This window comes from Mauremys reevesii, linkage group 9 (assembly GCF_016161935.1).
Source record: "Mauremys reevesii isolate NIE-2019 linkage group 9, ASM1616193v1, whole genome shotgun sequence".
Taxonomy (NCBI): domain Eukaryota; kingdom Metazoa; phylum Chordata; order Testudines; family Geoemydidae; genus Mauremys; species Mauremys reevesii.
This window is the reverse complement of record NC_052631.1, coordinates 95,760,500-95,788,496: the sequence shown is the minus strand read 5'-3', so window position 1 is coordinate 95,788,496 and position 27,997 is coordinate 95,760,500.

Sequence of the window (27,997 nt, the reverse complement as noted above, 5' to 3'; positions counted from 1 at the left end):
AGGCTGGTTCTTGGCTGCTTTGCTATGTGAGGGCCTGCTCGCTGTAGCCCTGTTGTGTGCTCTCTCTTTCTCCCCCTCACCTCCACATGCCCCTGGACCCACCAGCACTTCCTCTGCCTGAGGACAAAGGTTTAAAGGGGCCGTGCTCTCTAAAGCCCAAGGGGGTTACAGTTTGATGAAGGGAGTGCTTGGTCAATCTATATGCAAGCAACTCATCAAATGACCATAGAAAAAAAATCCTACTGAAAAGCAGTGTAGAGATTGGAGAACTGTTGCCACTGGCCTACCTCTCTCCCACCCTGCATGGTCTGATTACTGTATATGACCTCTGATGGGGTGGGGAATAAGATTGAAGCATGTCCTCAAGCCAGTACTCCACTACTCCTTTGCCTGTCCCAGCTGATCTAAGTCCCCTTCCCACTTATGGAATGCTAGCGAAGAACCTACTCCGGAGACGTGATTTACTGAGGTAACCAGCAATGCCTTGCTACGGCAGTAAGAGTGACATATTGGATTTAGCTTCTATTCCCCTGCAGAGAATTAATCCACAAAGTCAGCCTCTCTCCCTTGAGAAGACAAATTCTAGCCTCTTCACTGAGGTATTGTCCACATGGGCAAGACTTACCATTTCAAAAGCATTTCTCTGCAGAGTTTGTGTCATCTTTGTTATAATTACACTGTAATTTGAAATGACTGGAAAATTGGCAAAATACCACATAATTAAAGGGAAGAGCCTGATTTGATCACAACACATAGGGTTTTTCTGTAATGTTTTTTTGTTTAACCTAAGTTAAAATAATAATAAAAAAAGTTTCAGAATTAGAAATGGAATTTAATTAATCCAGTTGAGTCTTTAATTTAATGGTGACAGATAAACCTTAATGAAAATGAGACTTATGTCTCATGAGCCTATTCCAGTGAATACAATTTTCTCTTTTTTAGAATCTAATAAAGGATCAGTCAGTTTCTGCAATTTACATCTCTACAGCCCCACTGACTTCCTCATATACATTTTGTGCCTGTCATTTTAGTCAATATTTCATTTCAACTCTTCAGACTTTTTGAAAATGAAGTTTTCTTTTAGGCCCCAATCCTGCAAACATGTGTTACTTTAAGACTATGAGCAGCCCCATTGTTCTTAAGGTGTGGGCCTTTGGACCAGATTCAAAGCCCTTTGAAGTCAAAAGGAGTCCTTCCATTACCTTCATTGGGGTTTGGATCAGGCCTTTAATCAGGGAATATTTTAAATCTCAAATTTCCATGGGTCAGGAAAACTGTTCTCTGCCCTGCTTAACTCCTGGCTCTCCGTCTCTGCAGTTCTAATTCAGCTATAAAGTCTGGCAGCTCAAGCAGGGAGACTGCAGTGCAGCGGTGTGATCTGTCCAGCAAGACGATATCTATACTGCGGAGACTGTCCCAGCATCGCTGAGTCAGCATAGCTATGCCGGCGTGGCCCTGTAGTCTAGATGCAGCCTACATGGGCAGGAGTTTTTCAGTCTGTAAGAACACCAGCTTCCCGAGCAGCACTAGCTACACTGATGGAAGCATTCTTCTATTTTCGTAGCTATATTGATGCTGGGGGTCATGTTCGCATAGCTGCATCAGTCAGAGATGTGGTGGTAATACTGGTGTTGCTTTGTGTACCACTGACAGATGTAGCAATGCCAATATAACTTTCACGTGTAGACAAAGTTTAGGCCCATTTTACCTGCTAGTTTATTTTTGGAGTAGAAGTTGCTGCATGGGGGAGGAGGGTCTAAAAATGCAATATATGTCATACGTATTCAAAATAGTGCCCCAAATCCCCTAAACTGCTTTAGATCTCCCCATCATACGTCTGAGGTTCTATATCTGTCATGTAAATGTGAAGCTTTAATAATTTGCTTTGTAGGAATATCTGTCAACAGTTGAACCAGTTCTCCTTTAGGAAACTTCTCTCTGGGGCAATGTCATCTGCAGTCTTAGGTCAGGATGGCGATTGGACGTGAGCAGTATGTGTTGGCTAACTAATGCACCAACACATCAAAATGAAGATTTAATTTTTGTCAGAAGAGCCCTGAGGTTTTCCAGGCTCCATTAATTTGTTTCCCCAGGAGCGATAAAAGCACTGAAAGTCTGCAACATAAATACATCCATCAAAAGAATTTCAATTCCTAACTTTGAAAAGGAAGCATCAACAACATTGAAAGCAAAAACAATTGTGGGAGATCTGAAATCAAGGGCAAGATTCATGCAATTCAAATGGAAATAATATTGTGTGTTATCTCTGTACTCTTGTGCACTTGTGTTTTAATTGTCTGTAGTTATACATTTGCAAGTCCTGACCACTTTAGATCCTCTCAGGCCAAGTTTACTCATTATCAACTGTTGCTGAATCTTTTGGAGACTTTGGGCCATATGTTTAAAGTGTTTAGGTGCCTAAAAATGCAGATAGGCACCTAGTAGGATTTTCAAAACCACCTGCCTGCATCTTTGGGCCAGATTTTTACTTAAAGGTTGCTGCACTTTGTGTGGCAATGCCTAGCTTATTTAGGAGCCCAAATCTCATTTTCAAAAAAGATTTAGGCACTTAGCTGTAAAATCCCATTGACTAAGTGCCTAAATCCCTTTTGAAAATGAGATTTAAGCTCTTAAATCAGATAGCGTTTAGGAGCTAGTCACCTAAATCTGTTAGAGGTTCCTTCACTCGGTGTTACAATGCGTCTTTATCTTTTAAAGTCTGGGCCTTTGGTATTAAAGTAGTACCAAAAATCCATCTGTCATAGTCCCCAGAGGATGTTGGATAAAAGGCAGAAATGGTGACTTACCACCACTGCAGCAATGAGGTGTGCTTACTCCAGATGTTCTCATGCTACTACAAAGGCTTTCTGAAGCTTGCTTGCCAACTCTGTATTGTCTCCAGAGGATTTCCAAAAGGGAACCATGGTCTGAGTAGAGAGAGCGTTTTAGCATACTGAATGATACATGCAGATGATATCTCCAACTGTGGAGAAATAAAGTTAATAGGTGAAAAAGATGCTTCCTCCATTTTTGGAATCACTGATGTGTTGTAGTCCCCTCACCTGTGGAAATAGTGGGCAGAGGGCTGGAGATTAATTTGGCGTTCTGCAGCCATTTAGGAAAACGACCACATGTTGTATTTGCTAGCCAGAATAATCAAGTGGACCAAAGGTCTACGCATAAATTTGATCTCAAGTTGTTGGCTAAATAAACACCATCGGGAGAGTGGATCCAATCTAGAGAAAACAGAATTCCAACATCTGGATCTCAGTAGTAGGCAAGAAGTATTCTAAATAAGATCTGCCTGGCTTGTGGTGGGGAGGTCCACCGTTCAGGAACCTTTATTGTTTAATGATAAAATATTTCTAATGTTCTGATCTACATCTGAGGTGATGCTATCCCAATCATTACAGCACAATGAGGACAATACACACTACCTCTGTGATACAAATACAGAGACAATTCTGATTTGAGCTGAAAAGTGTGGTACTATTAGTTAGCTTCTGGTCATCAGTAAAATAGGTTCCCTGACATGAATCCAAGCCTCCGATCTCTTCTGCTTAGACTATCTTACATGTATCCAATAACAATGACCCAAGTATTATGTGATAATAGTTTGGAGCGGCCCTTAGTATGAGTTTTTCTGATTTCTAAAAAAATTGGAACTAGTAGAAGTTGTAAAAGCAAAGGAACATTTTAAAGAAGATAAAATCTAGAAGTTTTCATTAATTTTAGTTTTTACAGATCTGTGTGTGGATAGTTGACTGACCAATAGAGTCCTTTTAATCACAGATTTCTTGCTCCTGCTCAGTGTGAGATCGTCTGCATAAAATGCATCAGGTAAATAAAATGCACAAATATCCATTTCATTAACTGATAGGGTCTCCTGAAAGCTAGGCAATGGCCCTCTGATATGAAGCCAACTGCTCTCCCCTGCATTGAAAGTACATTTATTTATATCAATTCAGTTTGACACTCAAGCATTATGAATGTTAAAAAAATAAAAAGACCAGGCAGCATTCGCTTTCTTTATCAGCATAATTTATAGGTCACAATTTCCAGAACTGCAGTTTCTGCTTAGTCCCCATTTTCCCCTTTCTCGGTAAAATAATCAGCACGCTACTCATAAGCAGCTGTAAGAAAAGCATCACCTTTCTTACAGAGCAGCTTAGGAATTGCACTTAAATTAGATTCCTAACATCTTAATTTCTCCCCATCCACTCCAAATTGTCTGCATTGGTCTATGAAACATATTAATAGTAACGCCTTTAGCTTTACAGTAATTAAATGTGACGGGTTGCCATGCCAGTGGAATTCACATATCTTTCCTGGATCGTGTGGTCCAATATGGCAAAGCACTGTAACTAGCCATTAAGGATACAGATGCATTATTGATATCAAATATATCATGATTCCCCCCTCAGGTTGTGAAATGTGTCAGGCTAAGGTTTCCCAGTCCTCCATAAATTGGCTGGTATGCTTCAGGCCTTGCAGCAGCCTCACAGCCATCTGGCTGTAGCCTGGGACTCTCCCTCCAGAGGAGAAATCAAGAGTCAGGGAACATCCTTATTCTAGAAGGAAACAACTGCAACTTAGCAATTACTGTTTTGAAATATTCATAATGAACAACTCTCAACCTGTAGGATTTTGCTTTCTGCTCTAAATGACAGCACTATGCGATATGCTGACTTCAGGGTGATCCAATGGGGTATGAATTGGGATGGAATTAGGTCCTACATTACTCTGGGTCTGATCCTGCAATATGTACCCACATTTCCAGCTGAGTTCCTGCAGATTGCCACTCAAATCCTGTCTGGTACCTCATGGGAAGGGAACCAGCCCCTGGAAGCCAAAGGTCAGCAAGTTAATAGAACATAATCACCTGGATTCTGAGAGAGAGAGAGAGACACTCACAGAATTTATCTAAAACTAATGCTTATAGGAAAGTTTCTTAAACACCCATCACAGCCTTAGGTTCAATAACTTTATTTTCTTAAAAAAATCACTCACACATATATCTAATGAGTTAAGAAATGCATGTTTAATCCTGAGAGGTCACGCTATTGTCACCTAAATTCTTGTTTGAATTTTTAAATGCAACAACTTTCAGCATGACTACTTTTCATATAACCCTGTCTGTGGCATAGGGAAGATTGGCAATTATGTAACCACCCATAATTTGGGGGGTGGGCTTCCTTAAACTGGCATCTGAGATACAGTCTCAACATTAGCTTCAACCTGGAAGTGATTTCCTATAGCAGCTACTTGGCTGAAACTTCAGTATCAATTATCACTGAGATTAAAAATACCCTGTTACTTTTGGGGACAATAGCTAAACAGGGTGCTTTCTTAAATTACATTGAATGTATAAAGAATTCTTGGTTTACTTGATAGTTTAATCAATTTCATAACTAGATTTGGTGATTTAATAGTAACCCATCTTTAAGCAAATACATACATCAAATTAGAATAATCACGCAATTGGAAATCTTCAGTAACAGGAGGTGGGGTGGTTTTGTTTGTTTGTGTGTCTGTCCCAACTGGGTGTATTTTTTGCTTTCACGAATGAGTCCTCACACCACACATAACGAGCCAAGTTACGCTAAGTGAAGTAAGGGAAACAAGCAGAAGGCAAGCCTGCAAACTGAATTGAATTTATAACGCTGCTGGACACCAAAAATCATGGACTTAACAGTGACACTGGTTTTGTGGCTCATTACAACATCTTGGAACACACCACACTGCCCTCAACTCTCACTTACCCGCTTCTAACCCTTTTTGAATGACAATCCAACCCACAGTTGTCCTCTTTATTTCAAGTGACTGCTTCTAGCATGCTGTTGCCATGAGCATGAATGCCTACCTCTGGGCAGACTGTCAAAAGCAGGGCAGACACCCAAAACTGGTGGCATGGTCTATACTTATATTTCACTAAGCCAGTACCAAATGTGAACTCCCAAAATACTGCAATAGTCTTATAATAGAGTCACAGACAGTCCCCTTAGACACTCCAGTCTGTCTTGCCACCCAGGTAAGCTGGAATATGTGATAAATGGTCACGTACTCCAAAAATCACAAAATCTCAGGGTACACCCAGTTCCAAGATACTAGTCACTCACCCAGGTCAATTTCCATCCTCACACCAAAAACAACACCGATAGCCAGTTCTAAAGTAAACTAATTAAAGGTTAATTAATAAAAAAATAATGGGAGTTATTGAGAGGTTAAAGCAGGTAAATATACATCTATAGCTGAATCACAATCTATCATTTCAAAAGGTAGCAGAGATACAATAATCTGGCAGTTTCCCAGAAGTCTCTCAGGACTAATCAGAGTAACTCTGGGGATCTCCGTCTTCTTGTTAAGTTATTGGGCCTTGTTAGAATCCAAACAATCCAGGGATGAATTTTTTTTCCTTGTGTCCATATTTATAGCTTCTCACAGAAAACAAGCTGACAGGGTCACTTCCCATGTGAGCTCTTTCTTTGATGACACAGAGACAGGAGTGTATTTACAGTTCTCTGGTCATCACGCAGACCACTTGGCTTCAAATGCACAAGAATTAGCACTTTCCTGTTTAAAGTTCTTCATTTGCATTACACAAGGTTTCTTTCTCATTTGATAGGTTATTTAGTTACAGGGGTATAGGCAATATAAATGTTTGCTATTACAGTCTAACAGACGCAGAGAAGTGAAAACAATACATGCAGCATCCCATTTGTTGTCATTAAGTTTAAACTCCCAGTACATTCATTTAACTTTGAGCTGTACTAATACACAAGTGAATTGGCTTAGCTTCCAGCTGTGAGTTTGTCAGTTCTCAACTCATGCCTAGACCTTGGCGAAAGCTGGGACTTGGCTTACCAGTGTCACACATGCATTACACCTTTTGCTTAATAGTCTGTCCCAACGGGTCTGTAACTGTGACACACCGCTTCCTCCCCCAGATGTGAGGAGGAGCTCTGTACCTTCCACCACAAAAGTTGGTCCAATAAAAGATATTACCTCACCTACCTTGTTACTCATATCCGGGGACCAATATGGCTACACCACCACCACAAATGAGTGAAATAATACTCATTCGTATTGCAGTTCCTCAGATATTGTAACAAAAGGCCCAAACCTTGAACCTATGTTCAAGCGAACACATTTCAGTGGGTGTAATCTGGTGGGTAAGGATTATTCCTAGGAGTACAGGCTGCAGGACTGGGGTCATAAATTGCACAAGAGATATGAAAAATCTCCATCTGTCTTAAGCTGCAACCTAAATTAAAATGTTTCACGCAACTATAAAACGCCTGTCGAAGACTTACATTTAGCATTACCTGACTTACTTCTTCAGCTCAGAGGACTTTTACTTTTGTTTGTTTGGCTGTTTGATAATATTTCTCAACAGAACCACCTTCTCAAGTATCAGGCATAGTCATTGTTGTGCTTTAACATTATTTGGTATTACATCTAGTATCCACCATGTCTTTTGATATTGTTTGTATTTTGCCTTTTTCTTTGCCCAGGCAACACAATTTCTCTTGTCCATTGATAGAAAGGAGAACTAAGGGGAAAAAATAAGAAAAGTCAAATCGCTACATAATAGATAAACACTTTTTATTTGTATTTAAGAGGGGCTGAATCCTTCACAGGATATGCATGAAGTCTAGCTATGGAAAATGAATTTTCCATCCCAGGAGAAATTCCGATATTTGAATATTTTCATCCTGAAATGGGACAAAAGTCAAAATATCAAAAACAATTTGCAAAAAGTTGCACAGAAAATGTTTATTCAGAAACACTGAAATGAAACATTTTTATATTTTCAATTGAAGTGAAACAAATGTTGACAGGTCAATTGAAATCAAAACATTTAACATTTTTCTATTGAACAATTTAATTGAAATTGACTTTTTTTTACGTGAAAAAATCAATTTTGACAAAACTCCATATTTCATCAGGAAAATATTTCATTAAAAAAAAAATGTGACCAGCTCTAACATTGTCATGTGTAAAATATACAGCCAACATTTCTAGTCTAGTCTTTCAATAGTGGAAGAAATCAGATAGATTAACTCAATACATCCAAATCATTGCCTAAGTGTATAAGTCTTGGAGTCCTATGAAATCTATGTTTCCTTTTAACTATAGTCTTGAAATATGTGCCCCAGCACTGATTCCACCGCTCATGCGAATGACTTAATTCTTTATGTTTGTACATATTAGGAAATGTTGGGGAACTTCATCAAGATTGATTCAGCTCCGGATTTCACCGATGGACATTGGTCCTGCCTGGGGTTAAAAATTCTGCCTGGGGATAAAATTCTGCCTGGAGCATTATGCTGGCGGTCCAGCTTTAACTATGAATGCTATAATGCTTTATAAAGCCTGCCAGCACTTCAAAAAAAAAAAAAAAATCCTACCACAACAAACTACTTTACAAGTAGGCTTTAATTTGTTAACTATGCAGCAAGCTGGGCATTTATAAAATATAGTTTGGGATTCAGCAGTAACTCCCTCTTAAATATGGTTTAACCCCTTAAGAAGGTTGTTACAAGGTTAGAAAAGGGAAGTACATTTTGAGTCATGAATATTAATAGTTGTATTTAATGATTATATATTACTTACATGTTACAGGTTACAAAAGGGCTACATTGCATGCAGAATGTTAACAAAAGAGAGGTCACATAAAATGCTCTTAAGTAGATCAAATAATACGTTGCACATCTGAACTGCTATGTAAGTGCTCAGTGCTTTAAAAACAATAACTACTTAGTTCTCACAATCCCCCCCCCATGAGCTAAGTGAGAACTAGTATCCTCTTTTTTTTTTTTTTACAGGTACGGAAAAGGAGACACAAAGGGTATGTCTACACTGCAATTAAAAACCCAGAGCTGGCCTGTTATGGTGCAGTTACAGTCTTCAAAGTTCTTTTTCTTAGTGTGAGAGCAAATGTTCAGTCTTGAGAAGACATGTTTTTGTGGTGGTAGTTTTTGTTGTGCAAAGCAGTGGTCCTTGGGAAAGGAGCTATCTGATAAGCAGGAGAGTTTGCTTTCTGTCTTGTTTTCTGATTGGAGTAAAATTCTTGAGGCAGAGTTGCTCTCTGGGAACTGGGGTTTGGTGTTGGGCTGAGATCCCTGAAGAAGAAATTGCCCTGCATGCTGTACGACTCTCATGTCAGGATGGTGTAAATGTGTAAGCAAGTCATATTTAGAGTATATCTAATTCCACCTCACTGATTTCTCCTTTACTGGGAAGTCAACATGCAAAGCCCTGGACATCTGTCCGCACTTGGCAGAGGAGCATTGCTGGTGTCGGACTGGGACAGAGGGACTGGAAGCCAGGGCAACAATACCTTACTAAATCATATGGCAATGCATGGTCTCGTCATATGAATATATACTGATATTTGATGAGATCTCAAAAGCTTCAACAGTCTGAGATATGTACACATTAATGAATGCATGTCCTAGAAAATACGACGCTGATTATGAAATGATATGTATCAGTGATCTTTTAGGAAAAATCTGGTGTCAGAAGATTACAGTATACATGGATTGTTCATTTCTATATGTAATTGGAAACCTTTTAAGGCTAAGTAAGTTTCTATGTGCTGTATAAGAGCTGTATTGTATTTTACTAGTAACCAGAGGAATTTTCAATGATCCGTATTATATCCATGGGATATTAGTCATCAACAGTCACAGATGAATAAATGCATTAGGGAAAAAAGTCACCAGATTTTATTTCAGTAATGGAAACTGAATCATATTCTTTCTATAGCAGCTAATTAATTCTGTATAACAGCAGAAGAATTGATTCACTTTACTGGCAATTGCTCTACATTTATGAGAAATAAGATAATGGGGGAAAGTAAAACACTATCCTCTTTCAGTAGGTTGGCTGAAATGTTAAAATTGAGCCAATAAACATCAGAATGTGATAAAATCAAATCAATGCAGGGTAATATGGAAGCACTAAAGGCCCCTAATATTCCATGGTGTTTTTTTCTTTCAAGATTGAACAGTGGGTGCAGTTTGCCCTGTTTTGGAAGATCTACATTGTTGATGTTGTTGAGCAAAGATTTTTTTTTTAAATATTTTATTGTATCCTCTGTTAGTGGCATCTTCAGAGCTGGATGCTGCGCAGTGCAGGCGTGGAACTGTGTGGCTACAGGGCCTGATCCAAAGCATGGTTAAGTCAATGGGAATCTAGCATCAGGAGCTTATGCTCAAAGCATGTCCTGATAAGCAGGACACAGGGCTTATTCCTGCACTGATTAAAGTCAACGGGAGAGTTGCCCTTGGCTTCAGTAGTATAAGATCACGTCCTATGGGCACACTCCAATTCCCATTAAAGTCAATGGCAATCTTTCCATTGATATTAATGGATCTTGGAACAGAACCTAACGTATCTCCTAGTGTATCCACATGTATACTTGAGACTATAGAAATATAACAGTTCTCAGAAAAGCACATACCTGCCTAGCAACTGTGTGGCTGCTTGGGAAATTTTTCTTGCCGTTCTGCCTCTTGTGTGCAGAGTAAACTTTTCAATACAACCTGCCTCTGAAAAATCCTCCATATCTTTTGGCCCAGAACAATCTCAAGCTGAGATCTATTGACACATTGCAGCCAAGAGGACATGAGCACCATCATTGCCAGGAGGCGTTGGAGATGGATTGGCCATGTGCTTCGGATGGAAACTGATTCCGTCAGCAGAGTAGCAATCAGATGGACACCTCAAGGCAAGCGAAAACTAGGCCGCCCGAAAACAACATGGCAAAGAGCTGTGGAAGCCGAGCTGAAAAACCTGGGGCAGAGCTGGGGAACCATCGGAAGACTTGCCAGAAACAGACAAGAGAGGAGGAGCTTTGTCGTTGCCTTAAACACCAGAGGCGTAATGGGAACGTGATGATAAGGAGCTCCTTGTGAGTGAAAAGAAAACAGATAACATACTGAGGGAATATTTTTCTTCAAATATTTGGTTGAGGAAAGCACCAAGGTAATGTTCGTTATCTTCTGAATCCATTATCTAATCCCGTTAACATTCAACTATATAACCTGAAAAGATATTGTGATACTAAATTCTGATTCTTTCCTTTAACTCTTCTAATTTTAAGAGAGAGTTAAATTGGTGCTCATCATGTGTTCTGGTGCAGAGAGCCTTTTGTTTCTTTAAGCTGATTTTTGTGGTGAGAAAAGTAGGAGAGCAGAAGAATAAAGGAGGGGTTTTGTTTTTGTTGCAGTGATTAGGTAATTTCATTTGCACTATCACTTGTAAGTACTATCACTTGTAAGTTTCTTCGCTGTCAATCTTGGAAATAGGGCATGGTACCTACAAAATGTCGACATTTCGATTTGACGATGCAGAGAGTTGTGCATGTAGAAAAATTCACAGGAAACAAACAGCTATGAGAGCAATTTGTAATGGCATCAAGGACTAAGGACTGACACTAATATAATATTGTAATGTGCTCCTGTAGTGCTTGCTACTGGTACAGGTTGAGGTTCTGTTTCCATTCTCTTACCCATTTTTATTGGTGTTTAACTTTTTCAGGTAAATACCTTTGGGGATTATATGTTGTGGTTTGGAGCCTACCCTAAAGCTAGAATTGCTTGGTTTAAGCAAAATCAGTTTAGCCATATTTCAGCTGTGTGAGCGGGTAAAAATAACTGGGTCACGTTCTAACATTAGATTCAGGCCCTTTGTGGCAATTCAGTGGTGGAAGAAGGGCAGCAACTGTCCACAACAAGATAGCAGAGAATGCCCCTGTTGAAGGAGAACGCTGCTGGCACAAGTGTGTGCAGCTGGATCCGGCATGAACCCCCCTTCCTGTCAGCACTGCGGACTTGTTAGGGGCAGACAAGGGTGCGGAGCAGGTGTGGTGAATCTCCACTCTGCTGTGCCTATGTTTCATTGGCATACGGCCACTAAGGATCCTGGGTGGATGGCACAAGAGAGAGCAGCTCTAACTCTTACCAGGGCTGGGGCAGACCTAGGGAATGAGCAGAGAGAATCAAACCTGTCTTCTGTCTGTTCCCATTGACATATTGCACAATTCTGTGGGGAGTTGACTCATGGTTTTTGAACACCAGGCAATGCTGCAATCCTCCTCATTGAATGCATGTTTAGATAGGTAGTGGTTTACGTTGTAAAGTGTATGTGGTTAAAATATGTGATGAGAAATATGGTCAAGTTAGCATAGTTGCAGGAAGCCTAACTCCAGAGTGATGGATAATTCCATTTTGATGTTGGAGGACTGACAATGGCTCTTGCATTTGTAAATCAATAATATGCATGTATTCTCAGGGAGCTACAGGTTTGTGCATTGCGAAACCCACAAACGAGATTTAGGAGTGCATTCTCAGCACAAAGCACTGAGCTTCGTGTAACTCCCATTAACATTAAGCCAAAAATATAGCCCAAAGCATGAATCCAGGATAAATACTAGCTGTGGGAAATGAAAGGTATGCTTTGGTCTGTCCTTCATCTGGACACGTAGGATATGTCTACACTGCAATTAAACATCTCTGGCTGGTCCCTGTCTGCTGACTCAGGTTCGGGCTACGGGGCTGTAAAGTTGCAATGTAGACATTTGGGCCTGGGCCCCCTTTCGGTGTCCCAGAGTCTAGGCTCCAGCATGAACCAAAAATCGATACCGCAATTTTACAGCCCCGTAGCCAAATCCCCACAAGCCTGAGTCAGATGACATGGGCCAGCCACAGTGTTTAATTGCAGTGTAGACATATCCTCAGTGTCTTTCTCGCTTCTCCACGTATGTTCCCTCTAGGCCAGATTGTTCCCCTCTGCTCTAGGCGCGAGGGTTCCATCCCTTTTGCACCCCTGGGCAACAGCTGGGCATAGCCCCAGTCCATGCCTTTCTCCATAATGCACGTTGGTCTCCATGTGTGCCCCTTTGAAAGTGAGTGTCATGCTCCAACTCCCTATGCACCATCTAGTGCTGCACCTTCTGTTCAGGCTAAAGGAAGGATGGTCTTCTGTAGGTTTGGCAGAATGCATTTGTATTTGTTTTATAATTTTAACAGATAACATTGCTGATTATTGAAGCATTTTTCTTATTGTAATAGACTTCAATTTTCATAGTTGTGAGAAACTATGAGGGGGAAGGAGAGGCCAGACAATAATTATTTAATGACAGCAGATGTTGAGATTCAAAGAGTTCAAGCTTTGTAACCATTAAAACACAAATTGTTAACATCACATGTCAAAATATATAAAGGAAAGAGCTGCAAATCAAACGCTAAGTTCTCAAGTAGCATTTTTCCCCACTTTGCCTTTTTGCAAATTTCAGTTGTTACCAATGGAGATATTTTTTGTCAGTTTTGGGGGGGAGGGGTGAAATCAACATTTACCAATACAAATCTCCTTCCAAGCCTTGTCCTATGTTCAAAGCACTGGACTGAGGCGTAGAAAACCTGGGTTCTATCCCCAGTTGTGCCATAGACTCCTCTGTCAACTTTGGGTAAATCGCTTAATTTTGCTGTGCCTCAATTTGCCATCAATAAAATGAGGATCAGAGCACTTCCTTTCTCCCCTCCTTCTCTTTCTTGTCTATTTCAGCTGTAAGCTCTTTGGGGCAGGGAGTCTCTGATGTATGTGCACAGTGCTGATTGTTACAGGAGTTCTCTTAACACTTAGAGGGATGTGGCCCCAATCTGAGTCAGGGCAGCTAAACACCACCCCAATATTACTAGAATAATCATCTCCTCCTTTATCAACTATTCTCAGAATAGGAATTTAGAGCATTTGGAAAATTCATATTAACAACCCAATAGATCACAACAGCCCTTCCAAGCTATTATGGTCCATTATCTAAATTTATATTTAGGGAGATTTAAACACTGTTATGTGAGTTATGATCTATCATCCGGATAAGTATTTCAGGAATTTAAGAATGCAGATTGTTGACTGATATAAATCGTTGATATAAATACTCTTCAGCAGTCCCATTTGTCTGCATACTTAACCCCTGCCCCATAAATGTGTTACTGGTGAGGACGCATTACTGCTGTGCACACTTAGAGGAGATTCATTTAAATTTGTAACACAAGATCAGATGGGCAGAGCTCCCCCTCCCGACGTGCAGACAGAAGGCCAGTTATCTCCATGGCATTGTTCTCTCCTTCAGTCAAACCCTACAAGGTCTCTTTTGGGAGGGGAAGGGAGTGGGTAGGCCAGCACAACAGGAAATGAGCATCATCCTGCCAGCACCCAGTGCAAACTCAAGAGGAAAGTTAATATAGCCAGATTTCCTATGCACTTGGAAATCCCCTGGTAGAGAAGGCATACAGACAGCTGCTGGTGTATGGAATTTATCATGCTGCAGGGGTCTGGAGCTGATGAAAAGCCCAGACTCTCCATTCAGCTCATATTCTGCCCTCGGGGAGCCATAAGATCCATGCACATCTTGTGGGATCCATGGGATTTGGAGGCAGGATTTCTGGTTTCTTCTTTGATGAGGCCCTACACCTCTGATGGAAGAATTCGGAGGAAATCCCACAAGGGGAACTTTGTAGAATTTCCTGACCCCTGTACGGCTGTGATCTGGCCCATGCAATATTTAAAGGCACTAATGATCCTCTTTACAGGTGGCAGCCCCAACACTTAGCACAGGTGGGGAGGGGTTTGATTCTCGGTTCGAACTCACGCCCCAGGCACAGGTTAGAGCAGCCTAGGAACTGCTCTAATCTTTGTCAGCATACTACAGTTCCCCGTTCTCTGGGATCACACAGCATCCGGATAGGTGGAGCACATTTCACTTTGGCCACTCCCCCTCAGTGCACCTGACATGTCTCTTCTAGCCCCTGATACAGCTGGGGCTGTGGAAAGAGAGGGGTGGGATCAGGCTGCATGCTTTCTGGGGACTTCTCTGTGGGTGGGGATCCCCCAGCAGAGCCATTGCTGATGGTTTCTAAGCAACACAAAGGCAGTGATGTAGGGCCAAGAATCTGGTTCACTCTTTTTAAAATGTCCTTTTGATTTAAAGGAAGGTGAAAAGCATCCAGAGCCTTTAACGCCTCGCTCCTCTCTGCACTCCTGCATAAAGGAAAATGGGCAACTCCTTCTGCTAGTTTTATTTATTTATTTCACAGCTTAATGGGCTGAGGTTTCGTAGGACAAGTTTCAGCACTAGGAATGTTTTTATGTGGGGGTGGGATGGAAAACGGAAACACTCACACCCGGCAGTGAGGATATCTGCATGAATTGGGCCACTGCACAAAAGGTGGTTTTAATTTGACTAAGAATGAATAGATTGCTGCAAATCAATTACAATCTAATAAGGGTCTTATTGTCAAACCTGCTAATAAAATGGAGTGCTAGTGTTCTGAACTGCACTACACTGAAATGAGCTTTCAAAAGTACTTACTGCTGACTTATAAATCTTTGATCTCTTATCCTAGTGGGAATTTAGAAACACCGACCCCTAAATGTTTTCGCTTTAAAATAAGCAGTTGTTAGATTATTATTAAGAGAGTTTCCTTCCTTGGGTCTGATAGGGGCTGAGCAGCTCCATGTGATCATTTAAACCTTCAACTCCGATGGTCTTCGGTGGGAGTGGAGGGTGCTCAGCACCTCCTAGAACTAGGCCTCTAGACAGAGAGAGAGATTTTGGGGGGGTTGTTTTTCTTTTTGTATTGTATCCACACCAAATAAATACAAAGGGATGAAACAGCCCTGGCAGGAGAAGCTGTATTTTGTGCCTGTCAATGGTTTCTCATGATGGAGCTGAATGAACACATCCCTTGGTAAAACTGGGATGCACACTTACTGGGTTTCAGAGCCTGGGCTCCAACCCAAGCCAGAACATCTACACTGCTATTGTTAGCCGCGCAGTCCGAGTCCCATAAAAACAGAGTCAATTCACCCAGGCTCTGGGATTAGGTGCTGTGGGTCTTTTATTGCAGTGTAGACGTATGCTAAGTGACAAACCTTTGTGGAGTTTCTCCTACATTGGCCTATTGAGGAGCATGGAGTATGCATCTAATTCATTCAGGATAACCGAGGGGATCTCCTTGGAAGACCCATTCATCCCAACTGCTGTCTCCACCCTCCCTTGCAGGGTCACTTCAATTGGACACTTCTCCAGGGACTCCCCCTGGAAACTTTCTTAAATGGGTCTCTGCTAAAAAAGGTAGGAAAGCCTGAAGTTATAGGGGTGCTGTATCTGTATAAAAGAAATGTAGCTGTACGTGTGTACTTGAAGGAGCATCATCTAATGACACACAAGAATGTGTAGCATTCTTCTTAAATTCACAGGGTCAATAAAATTGCTGCTATGAATTGCAATAACTTCCTAATTAAGCACCTCTTAACAGCTGGGAACAACTTTCCCAGGGAAAATCCCAGGATTCCTTGCCCACTCCTCCCACATGAATCTCCTGGAAATGTCCTCGGGCTGGGGGAGGGGGATAATGCGACAGGGGCAGCTGGCCCCCTCTTCTGTGCAGCAAGGAAGGGGAGGGACCTTTTTCGCACAGATCATGAGGATACAATCTTTCCCGAGGCTTTAGGGAAATGTTTCAAAAGAGAGGTATGTGTATTCAGAGCAACCCTGTTTAACCTCAGTGTTTACACTAAGTATTGAGCTGACTCAAAAAGCAGAATCTAGTTTTACAGAGCCTGGCATTCAAAATGTATCTCAGCACTTAAGTAATGAATTATTATATTAATTGTGGGGCAAATCTTGCCATTGGACACGTGGGAGCTGCGGGGGCAGTGCCTGTAGGCAGAGGCAGTGCGCAGAGCTGCCTGGCCACGCCTCCACCTAGGAGCTGAGCGAGGGGGGGTGTTGCCACTTCTGGGAAGCCTCCCAGGTAAGCGCCGACCAAAGCCTGCTTGACCCCGTCCTGTGCCTCAACCCCCTGCCCCCTCCCACACTCAAACTCTGCTGCTGCTGCAGGTCGGGGGCACAGTGGTCCCAGACTGCCCCAGCAGCCACTGGTGCGACTGGCACAGGGGCTGCCTGAGCTGCCTTTGGACAAGGTGCACCGGCCACTGCAGAAGTCACAGAGATCACGGAAAGTCATGGAATCCATGATCTCTGTGACAAATTCACAGCCTTAATCATGAACAATGAGAGTCAAATAGCAGAGGGAATGAATGAAGGAACCATAGCTTGAAAATTATTTGTCCAAATTTCTCTGGCCAACACTTATTGGTAGCAAATGCCTTTGTAGAATTTAGGAATGTCTCAGGCATTATTCATAAACAAAATTAAGATACATTTGCAGCAAATGTTATGAGCAACAAATCATTTGGGCATGTCTGGACATGATTGATAATGGGAGACTATCACAAATGTTGGTGGGTCAGTGTTGTTTAAATTAACATCAGTTCGTTCAGACAATGATCTGCACTATCCTGACCTATTTTAAGCTCTTTAGCCTGCACAATTAGTGTGGAAAAACTAGGAAGAAGGGATTTTCTGTGTAATTTCTGGTGCCTCATTTTTCCCATATGTGTCAGGAATATTGTTAGTGGAGCTTGTCTCAGGATATTTTGGCAATCCTGATTCTGGTCCCAACCAGAGCCAGAAAGACAAAAGGTGTGTGAAAACGCAGATTGGTTTAGATAGAGTTTGAGGGCATAGCTAAAAGACCACATTACTTTGGTTTTTTTATTTTATTTTATTTTAATCAAACTGGTTTGCTTACTCCTATCTTCAACCACTATTACCTCTTAATGAAAAGCTAAAAGAATAGCAATCTCTGACAACATTTACATATAGCACTGTTCACACAGACTACCACCAGCAAAAACACACAAACAGGGTTTTGCTCTACAGAGATAAACATTCGTTCATATTACCTCACAATCACTCAGACACATACAATATTCCTTCCCATTATATTTCTTCATTAGGGATCACTGAAGCAGAAAGACATAAAGTTAGATTGACATCGATAGCTGCCTGCAGTATAGATTCCAGGAGAGAATTATCATGTCCTTTCCTTAAAAGTAAATGTAGTGCACATGAAAAGTTCCAGACTGACAAGCCTGGCGAATGAGATCCTCTGTTTATCTGGGGAACAAACACAACATAAGCAGCTTTATGACTCTGCCAGGGTGCCTCAATCTTGATATGGAGGTAGAACAGGGTGAAAGTCTTCAGCCAAAACTCTTTTTCAGCAAAAGATGCAGATTTCTGCAATACTAAAACATTTTGTGAGTTCGTTTTGGTTTTGCCAAAGCGTTCCCCTTGAAAACACAACAATTCTGAAAAAGTGGAGTTGTTTCATTTTGACATTTTGAAAATGAAACTTTTTGATTTTTCAGTTGGAAATCATCTTTTCTGTCAATGTTCCCTTTGATTGTATATTTTTTAAAAATGCAAAAAATGTAAAACAAAAAGCCGAGCTCGAAATCAAAATGAAATGTTTTGTTCTGGGTTGAACAAAACAGTTAATTTGACCCCAAAATAATATTTGTATTACTTTTTTGAATCGACTGGGAACATTTTCTTTAAAAAACATTGTGGGATTTCCAGGAAACCAAAGGTTCTCGCTGAAGGTACTATGTCAACTTTAAGGTCAAGAAGTGGTTCAATCTCCATTCCCATTCAATCCTTAGAGCCAGTAAAAAAAATAACCTGTGAAAAAATATAGACGTTATTTTAATTTGGAAGTTCTCGAAATGGACCCATTTTTGTTTCTTTCGAAATGTTTTGAACCCTTTTCCCTTTTTTAAAAAAATCAAAAGCTTTATCAAAGTGGTTACTGAAATGTTTAATTTAAAGAAAATGTCTGTCAGTATGTGAAAAAATGTCAATAACCACTGTAATAATGTTTTCCATTTCAAATTCAGAGCAGGGGAAAGGCACGATTCCTTCTTTGTGTGTCAATATTTCTGCTTTTTAAATCTCAACAATTTTCAATAAAAAAAATGTTTTTGTTTGTGGAGGGGGTTGGTGGGGGAGGGGCAATTTTTATTTGAAAACTTTTGACCAGCCTTTCTCCTGGGGGACGGCAAGGGTGCTGCTACTTTCTATCTAATCAAATGATATTTTTTTGCATCTACTCTGAAATGGATTGAGGCCACCCCTTTATTGTGTGAATGTCATCGAAAGTCATCATATAGTAATCTCTCTCAAGCCTGACTACTTCGGGATGGATGAGCTTCACCTGAGGGAATTCTATTGCACCGCTGGGGAATTCAGGCATCCTAATCATGTCACATTCACCTGGTTTACAGCTTAGCTTCTCTAGCAATGCTAGGGAGGAGGAGGAGAATAGCTAAAGACACAAAGCAATTGTACAAACCTTGAGAGCATGTATTGACAAGGATAGACGAGCAAGGCATCCATATTCCTTTTGGGTAGGAGAGACATCTGACTTCAGTGTAGAATCCACTGGACTCCAGTGTCCATCTGCACAGCCAGCATCCAAACCCACGTCAACAGACTCAGGCTTGCGCTAATGTGCTCAGATGAGCTGTGGAGACAGTATTTTAAGTGGTGGCTTGGACTGGAGTTCAGGCTCTGAAGCCTGTGTCCTCCCTGGGCTTATGATCCCAAGCCACAATGTGTACACAGCTGTTTCTAGCATGGCAGCATGAGCCCCGCAGGCCCAAGTCAGTTAACCTGGGCTTCAGAGGCTTGCTGCCATGGGCTGTGTACATGTATCTCGAGAGGGCTTGCTGGGAAGGTCGCTGGCTCTGTGTTTTTAGGGCCAGACCTGGCACCTTTCACAAGTGAACTATAAATCTCAAGATTTTTTAACCAGCTGAGTTTTAATTATTAAGTGTGATTAATTGCGTATCCTACCCTTGAGCTACATATTGTAGGCCAGATTGTTATTTTTTGGAGTTAATTCAGCCCATAATTTACACAGCACTGTTGCCCTTTAACATTCTCTCTTGCCTGAAACTTAATGTTCCTTTAACTTCTCCGCGGGTCCCTGCTCACCTCTGCTACACACATGAGAGATCTAAAAGCACTGCACGCTGAGAAGAGTAGGAGTGACACAAGCCTTTCACGTCTCTGTGCTTTGAAATGATACGTCTTAAGCAGAAATGGCAGAAGGATAAGAGAGAGAGAGAGATTTGTGTTTTAGACTGTTTGGTCATACGCTGGTCTGTCTGTCTTCCTTGGGTTCTACAAACATTTATGTGTATCTACAGGAGTTCTTGGCATCCATCTGATCTTTTCACATTGAAAATAGCAATGGAGTGAAAAGTTCACTCTATAGTGGATGTGCAGCTGGAGAAATCATCGAGATGATTCTAGCAGGGCAGCGGTGGCATCATTATTTGATTATTATTATTTATTTACAATAGCACCCACTGTCACGCTAAGCACCCCATATTCACACCCTCCACACTATTGTATTAATCCTAGTACAAAGTATGCCTTGTGTAGTATCATTTGAAAACTAATAAATCACTTGCGTGATGTATGTATGCAGTGGCTATTAAGAGTTATGGATACATGCTAGACTTATGATGAAGGTGTGTTTAAACCAGACATGTCAGGGGGAGAAGATGGCAGGAAACAGAACAATTTGCATTTCAGCCAACAGAAGTGGGAGAAGCAAGAACATGGAGTTTCCTTTACCACCAGACTCCATGTTGTCTTCCTAGCATCTTGAATAAACTTTACTTTGAGGGGTAACCCTCAGATAAATTCTTTTCAATGGTTAACTGGTCTATAAAGACAGAGGGGCTGACCCTCAATTGATAAGCAATTGAATCAACTGATTCTTATAATACAGTAATATTGTATACAGTGTTTAGAGTGAGGTCCCATCTAAAAGCTAATGACACCCTAGTGATTAGTATCATTGTAAAATTTATGTATTAACGCTTTATGAGGAAATATGGATACTTAATGACACAGTGTTTGAAAGTCTGTGGCCAAATGGGGAGAAACAAGTTCCCTCCCGGCAGAAGAGAAGGCAGCTAGTTTCCTATGTAAATTAAGAATGGTGAAATTGAAATAATGGCAGCTCTATTTACATACGGGAGGATGGGATGCCCAGAGGAAGGGAAGAACATGAGGTCATCCTACTATCTTTCCTTCAACTAAGCAGAGAGGGGGTTGAAGTCTCTGGAAATTGAATATAGTTGAGAAACCTGCTTAGGCAAAGATCTTTCACATAGAAAGACAAGGGAAGCCAGTGTCTTGTACTTCTGTGGAAGGTCCTGACTGAGGAAAAATCATCCGTGGCTGGGAAGAAAATGACTAGTTAGAGAAACCACCTTGAACAAAGCCTGCACCTTGCTAGATTTTAGACTTTTAGATGCACGTTTTCACTTTTATTTGCTTGTAACCCTTTTTAACTTTATTCCTTTTACTTGGCATCACTTAACCTATGTCCTATTGGTAATAAATTTGTTTTATTTTACTATAAACCAACTCAGTTCTGCGTTTAAGGAGAAGGGTGTATTTACACTTAGTTAATTTAATAAGCTGAGATGTGCTTTTTTGTCTTTCGAAGAACAAGTGAATCTTATTATTTCTCTGAACTGTCCAGGAGACGGCTAGGCATTACAGAACGCACAGTTTTAGGAAAATTCAGGACTGAGAATCTGTTGGAGCCACTCCGCAAGTACTAACCAAGGCTGGTGGAAGCCAGAGTAGGACTGTGTGGCTGTAGACAGGCTTCTGGGGTCAGAGCTGCTGAAGCAGGGTTGTCTAGCACACAGACATTCAAGGTGTGACCTGCATGCTGGTAGGTTAGTTGTGAGTGTCCCAGGTTGGGCATTACAGTAGAAAAGCATTGTGAGGAACCTCGTGTTACAGGGCAAGTGGTGACACAACCCTTTACTGGTCTAGATTGTACCCGAAAATTTGTCATACCCCACTATGGACTCATGGCTTTTCAAACTCTGAAGAATGATGATCTACACCCTGACAAGTGCACAGTCTATGGATGGTCAGGGAAACAAGCAAGGGGAATGGGAACAACAATGTATATATGTCTGCAGAAGAGAAGAGTGAGGGGGGATTTGATAGCAGCCTTCAACTACCTGAAGGGGGGTTCCAAAGAGGATGGAGCTCGGCTGTTCTCAGCGGTGGCAGATGACAGAACACGGAGCAATGGTCTCAAGTTGCAGTGGGGGAGGTCTAGGTTGGATATTAGGGAAAAACTATTTCACTAGGAGGGTGGTGAAGCACTGGAATGGGTTACCTAGGGAAGTGGTGAAATCCCCCTCCTTAGAAGTTTTTAAGGCCCGGCTTGACAAAGCCTGTCTGGGATGATTTAGTTGTGGTTGGTCCTGCTTTGAGCAGGGGGTTGGACCAGATGACCTCCTAAGGTCTCTTCCAACCCTAATCTTCTATGATTCTATGTCAGCTTGCTTAAATGCAAGCAGCACAGCAGAGGTGGGTCTTGAACAGGGACTTAGATGTGGGCAAGATACAGGCCTCGTGTATGAGCTGAGGGAGGTTATGCCATGCATAGGGGCCTGCATGGAAGAGAGCACAGAAGCAGTGGTATATGAAGCTGACAAACGGGCGGATATGGTTAGGAACTTTGGTGGAGTGGAAGTGATGGAATCTGATTTAGGCACTGGCCCTCGATGTTGATATTCAGGTTCCCTCTGTAAATCATGTCTCTACCTTTTAATGCATGTTAGAGAACATAACAAAGGCATGGAGACTCTACTTCCAGTTCTTCTGTTCAGCAAACAGCTACGATGTTTCTACAAGTGCTCTGGTGAGCTTCAGTTAGTACTAACCACCTCGGATGGTGTCTGTCTGGTGGGAGTGTGCTGATAGTCAAAATCTCTTTCCTCCCCACACTAGCTGGCAACAGCAGGGCTGTGGTCGGAAGTGTGTGTGCTAAGCTTTTTATCTAGGTGTAGCAAGTAGCTTTTGTAAATATTTAATAAGCCCCTCAGCATATCTTGAAGTATTACACATAATGATCCCAACCACCACTGCTCATGGAATGTTCTTACCCTCCCAGCCATTTTGTGAGACTTCACAGAGTACCATGGTGTTTAGGAGGCAGAGAGGCATATATGAGTGGTACAACATCTTTTTTTTTTAATTAACTGACTTATTCTTCATCCGTAATAGCTGCTCATTTAAAATACCATTCATGCACCAGGAAAACTGCTACACTCTGGGCTGCTATATAGATTTTAAATTTTCTCCAGTCAATGTTGTATGATGCTTTTCAACTGCTCCTTTTGGTCTAAGGCTTTAGTAATTAGATTAGTCATGTTAGTTAAAGCAGGACAAAGTAATTTTAAAGGAGATTGTGAATGGAAGGAAGGAAGCTGAAGGAAGATATGCTAATGGTATCTAAAATACTTGAAAGTACAATAGCCTTTTGTACATTGATAGAACCAGCAAGACCTTCCTTCTTAAAAAAGCTGAGAATGTATTGGTTTAAAGTGGATATGGACCCTATACATAAAATTCAGATCCAGATTTTGACCCTCCCCCAACCCTATTCCAAAAAGTTTGTTGGTGTTCAGAGGCAGAAGTTTGATTTGGATTCTTGATTTGGATCCGCAACCCCCAAACTCCCAGGTGGTTGGGAACTGAAGTTTTGGGCCTGTATTCAGGAATGCAATCATATTCAGGAAGAGCACTTAAGTATGTGCAAAGTTTATTAAAGTTAAAACCATTAAAGTCAATTGAAGTTAAAATCATTTTTATAAAGTATTAACATCAATTGAAATATTAAAGTTAAACATGTATTGAAAAACTTTATGGAATAGGGCTGGATTTAGACGTTACTTTAATTCTTTCCCGAATCAGGACCTTTTTGGCTAATTCTAATGTGAGACCCTTTATGAAAATTGGATCAGAATCTGAAGTTAGGAAATGTGTGGGTGTTATTTTTTTCTTTAAATTCAATGAGAAAACTTTTTTAGAATAAGGTGGTTAGTGTAGTTTGTAAAATAATTGCAGAAGCAGTATGATCAAACAAGTCCAGCTGGATAAAATCCCCAAGGGACATTTATATTGATAGTCTCTTGCTTATTATTTTAACTCATAACTTTAATGATGTAAACTCTCATTATTTTTCTGTAGTCTTTTATTGTCAGTTTAAATTCCATGGAAGGCAAAAGAGGGCTATAAATCTATTATATTTACAGCTACTGAGCCAGATTCCTACAATTATCAGATTTCTTGTACATTTCTTAAATAAAACATGAAGATAACCCAGGCTCCTGACCCACATTTTCCCTCCCTGAATAAAAACAAAGACATTCTAACAATCAAGGATGTAGGTAAGCTATTAATTGCTCAGCACGTAACAGCTACTTCCTTTATGCACACAGATACTGCACCACTGGTGCTTAGCATTACTACTGACTTACACTCCATAAAACTGCATTGAAGTTAATGTAAGTCCTCTTGGAATTTGGGCCCTGGAGTACAAATTGCATTGTACAAAATCAAATCCATTGTCTAGCTGCTGAAAATCTAAAAAGGCTGAACAAGGGCGCCGAATATTCAAATAACAAATCCAGTGGCTCGAGCGGAGGCCCTAGAGCAGTGGTCCCCACCCTTTTCCGTCTGGCAGGTGCCAGACAACAAGCCGCTGTGTTCCAGGTGGGCTTGCAATTGGCACAGTGAGCCCATTCTGCCATCCACACTGCCACTGCTACACGTCTCTTTTTACTAGCTCAATCAAAGCTAGTGCACCTACATCTACCCAATCTGGATATCACAGCTCCAGTTCGTGTGTAGATGTGTCCATTGTGACACTGATTATAAATATTTTAAATTTCAAAAACATTGTTTTATATCAAACCATTCCTATCAATGTGCAACAAATGAAATCACCCATGTGGTCAAACCAAAGTTCACTTGCTAAAAGCAAAGATGAATCTCAACCTTCTTCTATGCAAGCATTAGCTCTATTAGTTTTTACATTTGATCTCATCCCGAAACATCACACAGAGGTTTGCAGTAGGTTTAGCAACATTTTGAACTCATATGGAAAATATTCAAAACAGGAAATACTTTAAATGTTTAGATTCCTCTGAATGTTGAGTTAATGAAGGAGATTAGAAATATTTCCCTGTCTGTATGTGGAAAGTTGTCTACAATAAATATTCAAAGAGTATCAAGGATTTCACTGATCTGTTGAGAAACTATGGTATCAAATGTAAAAGTGAGGCCAGTGCCATAAAAGAACACAAAATCCTCTTATAGAGACTTACATTCTGTTGGGAATGAGGTTTTTGATAAAATTATTGTAGCATTGCAAAGGAATTACCCAGTTTTACATCATCGGTACACCAACATAATTCTCTCTCTGGTAATATTTAATTGATTATATTCCTAGAGCACATGGAACCCAACTGTGATTCTGTTAATCAGAGAGAATCAGAAAATTGATGATCTTGTGGAGAACAAACAATTCAGTGCTTTCTTTCTCTTTGCACAAGGCTGTGAATATCTAGATCCTTCTGTTACATTCATAGAATACACGCAAACAAGTTAGATAGAAACATTAAATACTCTTGTCAGAAGGTTGCCATGTAACACTACTTTATTTCTTAAAAACCAGAATCCTAATACACAAGAACCAAAACCAAGAGAGACAAATAGGGTGTTCTCTAAGGCAGAGAGGCCCAACTCTCCCCATCTTGCTATTTGCAGACTGACAGCAGAAGATCCCAATCTCATGCTTCCCTACAGAGTCCCCTAGTCTACCAGCAGGACCAGGAAACTCTTTGCTTTTAAAGCAGCATCTTGGAATTTTAAGAGTTTTCAGTACATCACAACTATTGAAGTATCATGCTAAAGTAAGGCGACTTTTCTTTAGAGATGTGGGGCCAGATCCTCCAGTCCAGTGCAGCAACTTTGTACCACATTGCTGATGGATCATTGTCTTAAAACTGACAGCTGGTCAGGGAAGGATCACCACAATGGAATGAGTGATCCCACGGTGGCACTGAGTTGGTGTTGTGGCTCCTTTGCTCTTCATCCTCTTCCCTATCCCTGCCCTAGGTGGACTGACCAAGGGAAAGGAGCCTTGCTACAGCATCCCTTCCTAGCTGTAATATCAACCTTTTGGTTCTGTTGAAACCTGTGTAACATAAGGGGGGTTTCCTGCTGTTCCAAGTGACCCCAGGAAAATGGACTGCTGCATCGCTGGGTCAGGATTGAGAGATCATAAAGGCCACTGCTACACCACTCCCCTTCCTAAACTATGCTTTGTGCTGAGGATCTGGCCCTTAGGGCTTCAACATGAATGAGAAGTGACCAAGATGTGACACTGGTCTTCTGCCCACTGTGATGATCATAGAAATGTAGGGCTGGAAGGGACATGAAGATGTAATGTAGTCCATTGCCCACACTAAGAGGGGATTACACACGCACTCTCTCTCTCTCTCCTGGTACCAAGGCAGAGTGGGGAAAATAGATGTATTGAACCATTCAGAAGTCAGCTGTATGCATACTCAGCCCTGGGAAAGTCTGAGGAAATGGGATGAATTTATCCCCTATTGACGTCAGTGAGTTGCACATGTATAACTCAGGGTAGAATGTAGCCCGGATGCTCATGGATGGATGCTCTTATTTATTCCATAGCTCTTCTGAGCCACTTAATTCTTAATCACCGTGGTGATGAATTTTGGCATAAAGTCTCGAAACCTAGAAAATAGATGTCAGGGTTTCTATAAAAAAACGCTGCATTCTTGTGAAAATGGTTTCCCTTCGTACTAAGCTCAGACTGTAACATGAAATGCGTCTTAAGCTCTGAGAGACATATCAGAACTGAATTCACTTGACAGCTGGACCATAAAATAATGGGAATCTTGATGTTTGCTAAGTGAACATGCTGGTGAACATTTGCTGATCACTATCAGCTTAATTCAGAGCACCTGTATGGCTCAGTCAGCTGCTGTACACGTGCCTTATAAATGTATGTAGGGGTTGAGTATGTAGGGGTTTGTGGGAAGAGATTAAGGACTAAATGGATTTTTAGTTCAGCAAGAGATAAAGGTAACAAATACAGTGGAAATTTAATGAACAGAACAGAATGGCACATTTAGAAATGGCTGGTTTTGGCAACTCACATACAAAGGGGATATGAAATGAAGAGTTTAAGAACAAGTTAATGGAGTGATTCTGAGATTATATGGAGAAAGTGACTTTTGGAAGCAGGTTTAGTTCTTCTGGGAATGAAACAAGCAATTTTAAGAACCCAGCATTTTATGATATGTCGTGGGGAGGATTTGGTGATCATTTGGCTTGTTGAAAAGGCTTAAGAATGATCTCTGTGAAAAAGGATAAAAGATTAGTTATTTTACTGTAAGATTGGCTAGGCTTAGAAAAGAAGAAAAGTGTCAAGGAACTGAATAAATTGTTAGTTGGTTTGGTAAAGGCAGATTTTTAGTAAATGTTTAATGAACCCAGTGCATTTCATGATAAACATTTTCACAAACAGAGGGCTCTTTAGTATAGCAGACAAAAGCATATGGCTTGGAGCTGAAGCTAGAAACGTTCAAAATGGAAATAAGGAACAAATTTTTAGCAATGGGGGTAATTAACAATTGGAACAGTGGTGGATTCTCCATCACTTGGAGTTGGTACTGGATATCGTTCTAAAAGATGTGCTTTAGCTCCACCACATGTTATTGGGGCCCGAAGCAGAAATTAGCAGGTGAGGTAATTGGATCAAGCCCTTACAAAGGACCCTGTAAGTTGCCAAATTAATTCTCAAAATTCTTGGCCTGATGTAATTATTGTGAGGAAAGGGCTCAGCAACAACAAATGGGTGAGGTTCTGTGGCCTGAGTTCCTCAGGAGGTCTGATTTAGATGATCCCAATGGCTGCAGAATCTAAGCATCTTGCCAAGCTGAGGGCCCCTTTCTCTCCCCCGATGCTAGTGCCAAAGTTGAGATCAGGGAAGGTGCTTGAGCTGAACTCCCTACAGTTTTTCAGAGAGAAAAGTTGTTTGGCAATGCATTCTCTGTGAGGGCTGCTGATCTTTGGAATTCATATTCCCTTGGTCTAAAACATTCCAGGTTTGCTGACCTTCAAAGCTGCAAAAATTAAACAGGAAGCAGATGG